This window comes from Vicia villosa, linkage group LG2 (assembly GCF_029867415.1).
Source record: "Vicia villosa cultivar HV-30 ecotype Madison, WI linkage group LG2, Vvil1.0, whole genome shotgun sequence".
Classification (NCBI taxonomy): Eukaryota; Viridiplantae; Streptophyta; class Magnoliopsida; order Fabales; family Fabaceae; genus Vicia; species Vicia villosa.
The window spans coordinates 64517650-64523649 of NC_081181.1; positions in this window are offsets into that span (position 1 = coordinate 64517650).

Sequence of the window (6000 nt, forward strand, 5' to 3'; positions counted from 1 at the left end):
GATTGTACGCCTTAGAATCGATATGAATGTGTTGAAGGTATTTTGAATTACCAATCGTAGTTGGAATTTGATTTGAAAAGCATTTTGAATTGCCTAGGATAAAGATCCGTAGTGTCGTGGTTTAGTGTGTTTTGAAGGTTTGTTTGGGCGTACAACCCTGATTTGATATGGCACCGTTAGATGCGATGACCAATAGATTTGGTCAGTATAGCTAACGGATTAAGGGGCATTGTTGGTTACTCAGATCGATAGATTGATCGTCGCGGGCAGCAAATTAAGTGTGTTTTAAATTTTAAGTATTTTCATCTCTTGTCTAATGCGACTAATAGATTTAGCCGGGTCGAGGAGAGAATTAATTAAAGGATTAATGTTTTATTATTTTATTCAGATATTTGATCAGTACGACATAGAGAGTCGACTAATTCAAAGGCGGGATGAAATAGATATTCATTCGCCATTTATCCGTTAAAGGGAAAATTAGAATTGATTGTTTTTATTGTTGGATTTGATTAATTAAATTAATCGATTGTTAATCATTGCGACCAATAGGTTTAGTCGGAACGAGTAACAAATTAAATCCAAAGACTTCGGCCAAGTAGCCAATGGGATTGGGGCGAACCCTAATATTATAAACTTTTATAGGGTTTTTGTGATTTACAATTAATTAAAATTAATTAGAACAATTAAATCGAATAGTCGAGATAATTAACTAAATAATTCTAAACCCCTAACTACAATCCTAATCCTAATTTAATCATATTATTAATCTAATAACTAGACAAAAGTTAAATTATATATATACATAAATTTGATAATAATAAGATGAATTATGTAATCATATGAATAATAATAATAAAAAAAATTAGAAAAAAGAACCAGGCTTTTATTAGGTGTGGCTAGGCTGAATGCTTATGGTATGCATCCTTCCATCCTGTGCGTGAGATCTATATTGAGGGGAGATCCAAGGGTCCTGAGCCTCACCGTGAGTATGTACGAGAGCGCAACACCGGATCTGTAAGCATGCTGCACTAAAGAAAATAAGGAAAATATATACGGGACACTGGGATCACCCAGGTCCCTTCGGTTCCAAGACTCCATTCAAACCAAGGGCGCTGCAGCCATTTGTTGTTAGAACGATAATCCCATTCTCTTATATAAAAAAAAACCATGAATTGACATTAAAAAAAAACCAGACGCGCGCGGGGCAGCTTCTCCTTCGTTTCAGCTTTTCTGGAAAACAAAACTTATGGCCACGTTTTTTGTGTGTGGTCCTAAACCTGCAGATCTCAAAATCCAAACAAATCAACACTAAAATCAAATTAAAGGGCGTGGTTCAACCGCAAATCATTCCCCGAATTCAATAGAATCGTTAATTTTGGCTAATTTCTTCTAAACCTCAGTGCCCCCAATTCAAAATTTCCATAACCTAACAATGGCAGAACACTATACCTGCACCCAAACTCAAATTAGATGGCACAAAAAGCTTCTAAACTTCTTCAAGATCCAGCATATATAATCAAACACAATTTAAATTGCCTAAATATATGAAATCGGGATTAAAACAAAATGCCTAAACCGTGAGTGTATGGAAACAATTTCGAATGCTTTGGTCGCCTCTGTCGATCGGGTTAGCCTTAGGAAGGATCGAGGAAGATGATTTAATCCTTGGAATGGCTCGAATTCGCTTCAATAATCCTCTGCCATGGCCATTGAGTTTACGAATTTTTAGAGCTCCGCACCATGTCTTTTTTCCGGCCAAAAAGACCCCCCTATCATTAGGACTTCTCTCCCATATATAACAGAATAATTAGGTTATCCTTTGAGTCCAAAATTCATTCAATCCAAGATTGAGATTTTGATTGAAAATCCACATCTAAGTTTTCCAATTTGGTTCTAATTCCATCCTTCCATGAAACATGAACAGACTCTTGTTTTGGTTTTTTATTTTTTTTATTTTTTTTTATTTTAACAAAATAATAATAATAACTAATAGTAATTAACACTAATATAATAATAATACTCCTAATAGTATAATAGTTAGTAAAAAAATTACAAAAATAATAATTTTAATAATAAATGATAAAAATTAAATGGTAAATTGAATAAAATGAGCAAATATAAAAATAAATTATGATGATTACAAATCCCAAAAAATAAGATAGATAGGCCAAACGTTTGGACCCAAGATACCTGTTAATTTCACCTCATTTTAAGTCAGGGTATTTTATAAGAGGGTGGGTTTGACAATAGGAGTGTCAAACCCCATGACTCTTAATTTTGCCCTGATGATTTAAAAGACGTGGATTTGATCGGGCAAATTTTGGGGTATGACACATGATACCATGAGAACTTCAGTGCTTCTGCTTCTGATCTCAAGTTCTTCTGATGCTTTCATAGACCCATGTTCTGATTCTGCCTTGACCATCTTCTGATGTCTTGCCAGACCATGTTCTGATGTTGCATGCTGAACCTTCTGAGACAAAGCTTCTGAGCGCTGATTTGTGCATACTCTTTATATATTTCCTGAAAGGGAAATTGCAATGTATTAGAGTACCACATTATCTCACACAAAATTCATATCCTTGTTATCATCAAAACTAAGAATATTGATCAGAACAAATCTTGTTCTAACAATCTCCCCCTTTTTGATGATGACAAAAACATATATAAATGATATGAATTTGCGATCAGAAAGAGCAGACGGCTAAAGACAATTACACAGCTATAGCATAAGCATGTGAATATGTCTCCCCCTGAGATTAACAATCTCCCCCTGAGATGAATAATCTCCCCCTGAAATTAATACTAGAAGAATTTTATAAATAAAAGACTTCCCTGATTATTTCGGTAGAGACGTTCACAGTGCTTGATCTTCAGAACATTCATGACTTCTGATTTCTGCTTCCATAGGACAGCTTCAGAACATTGAATTTCTTTAGATCCTCAGAACATTCACAACTTCTGATTCCTGCTTCCATCGGACAGCTTCAGAACTTGAATTTCTTTGATCTTCAGAACATTCACAGCTTCTGACTTCTGCTTCCATCGGATAGCTTCAGAACTTGAATTTCTTTGATCCTCAGAACATTCACAGCTTCTGATTCTTGCTTCCATTTGGACAGCTTCAGAGCTTGAATTTCTTCTTTCATCACTTCATGCTAGAATGTATCAGAATATTGTTGAATGTACCAGAACATCATCAGAGCATCTCTACATCCTGAAATGTTACAGAACAAAACTAAACGACAAAGGTCAGCATGAATGAATCAGAACATAAAATATGTTTCAGAACACATAATGTGTATCAGAGCCATATAAGCCATATAGAATGTATCAGAACAACTGGACATAATGTTTCAGATCATATTCTATCATCAGAATCTGAACATTCTTCCTTCTTGCTTCTGCTTCTGAAGCTTCATAGCACTCAGCTTGCTTCAAGAATCCAAGAACTTGATTTATCTTGTTGCTTCTTATGTTGCTCTTTAAAGAGAATCTTCAATTCCTGCAACAACACAACTTAAATCGTAGAACTTTGCAAGTTCTGTTAGTAATGTGGGGCTTTTACCCGGAAACTGATAATATTAATCAGATCATTTATCATATATTTTCTCCCCCTTTTTGTCATAACATCAAAAAGAATATAAAAGATTCAGATGTAGAAAACGATAAAGGAAAGAAACAGAAACAAACTTTTCATTGATTAAACAAACAGAATTACAAAAGGTGTATGCAAAAAAAAAAACAGATGCAACAAGGAAGGAAAACTACAAAGACCAAAGACTAAGACCCTAGCCTAGACAAAATCTGCGCCAGAATGTCATGAACCCCGTCAGTGCTTTCAGTTTGTCTTGCCATGAAGGAGCGAAACTCAGCGTTGGCTGCTTCTTGCGCATCCAAACGAGAAGCCAGCATAGCCTGATTCTGATGCAGAGCTTCCAAGGTCTCCATCAGAGCTGAGGGTACACCAGAAGAAGAAGCACCAGAATTTCTGCCAACAGGGACAGCAATCTCAGCAGGACGATCTTCTAGGAGGTCTTCAGCAGCCTCAGCATATTCTGGTTCAGGCAACTCAGAAGCTCCAACTTCAAACGGCTGAAGAATAGCTGCTAGGTTTGTTGGAGGAGTAGGACCAGCAACTTCAGCAGGATAAACCACTTCTAAAAAGACCATGTGAGGAGCACTTTCAGAAGGGTTCATTCTGAACCAATCAAACAGCCATTGAAAATCTCCAGTCAGCACAAGATACCTTGGTCTCCAGACCACGATGTCTCTGCAGGGATTTTCTTCTTCCATCTCATCTGCAGGTATCCTGATTGAGTGGTAGGTGTTGGAGGGTTTACAGTGAACCTGGAGTCAGGAAACACAAAACTGTAGGGGTTAGGTGTTCTGGTGGGAAAAGGGTGTGAGAGCGGTGAGGAGATATCTGTGAGATGGGTAGAGGGAGAAAGGATATCAGATGGTGAAGATGGTGGTTCCAGAGAGGTGAAAGAAAAAGAAGAGGTGGTGGAGTAGTTTCCAGACATCATAGCTTCAAAAGGATTCACCTTGAGAGGATCGTAGGTGATCTTTACCCTTTTTGGTTTGTTTTCAGGTTCATTAGATGCCTTTCTCTTTTGTTTTCGATCAGAGTCTTGATTAGAGGAGCTTGACGAAGGATTCATGGTGACTTTGCAGATAGTGAGAACCGCTAGGGTTTATGATATGAATGCAAAGAGAGAGAGAGAGAACAAAAAAAAGAAACTGAATGCAAGAGAGAGAGAAATATAAGAGGGAAAAGAAACGTTTGAAGAGTATTAAAAGAAAACGAAATAAAAGGAAATGATGGATAGCATTTAATGTTACATGACATGAGGAGAGATAATAATGACAAAGGAGGTGATTAGCACAGTTACCTAAGTAGGCGTCCCCTCAACTGCACGCACGTTTGTCTAGAAATAGTGAACACGTGTTTACCATCTGGATAGCCAGTTACAGCTGTTTTACTTTTAAAGAGATTCTGAATCAACTTAGACAATGAAACGTTAGTAATAACTGAATCACTACTTCTAATTGATTACAAACAGAACTTCTTATAAAAGATTAATCCAATTTCATTTCAGAAGATACTCATACATAAGATTTTCTCATCTTCTCATTCTGGGCATAAGTCCATACTGATATTCTTCAGAATAAACTTAAACCTATCTTCAGCAAGGGGTTTTGTAAAGATATCAGCCCATTGATGGTCTGTATCCACAAAGTTTAAAGATATAACACCCTTCTGAACATAGTCCCTTATGAAATGATGTTTAATCTCAATATGTTTAGCTTTTGAATGTAAGATAGGATTCTTAGATAAACATATAGCAGAAGTATTATCACAGAAAATAGGAATGTTACTCTCATATATCTGATAATCTTCTAGCTGACTTCTCATCCAGAGCATTTGTGTGCTACAACCAGCAGCAGCAACATATTCTGCTTCTATTGTTGAGAGGGCAATTGTAGCTTGCTTCTTGCTGTACCATGAGATCAGATGACTTCCAAGAAATTGACAACTTCCAGAAGTACTTTTCCTTTCAATTCTATCTTCAGCATAGTCAGCATCACAAAATCCTACTAAGTTGTATTCTTTGGATCTTCTGTAAACTAAACCAACATTAGTAGTACCTTTCAGATACCTCAGAGTTCTCTTAACCACAGTTAAATGAGATTCTCTCGGATCTGATTGGAATCTAGCACACAAACAAACACTAAAGAGAATGTCAGGTCTAGAAGCAGTTAGGTATAGAAGAGATCCAATCATACCTCTGTACAACTTCTGATCTATCTTCTTACTTACCTCATCCTTACCTAGGACACATGTTGGATGCATAGGAGTTTTGGCTTCTTTGCTTTCAGAAAGATTAAACTTCTTCAGAAGTTCTTTCACATACTTCGTTTGATGAACATAGGTTCCATCAGAAGTTTGGTTGATTTGAATCCCAAGGAAATACTTGAGTTCTCCCATCATGCTCA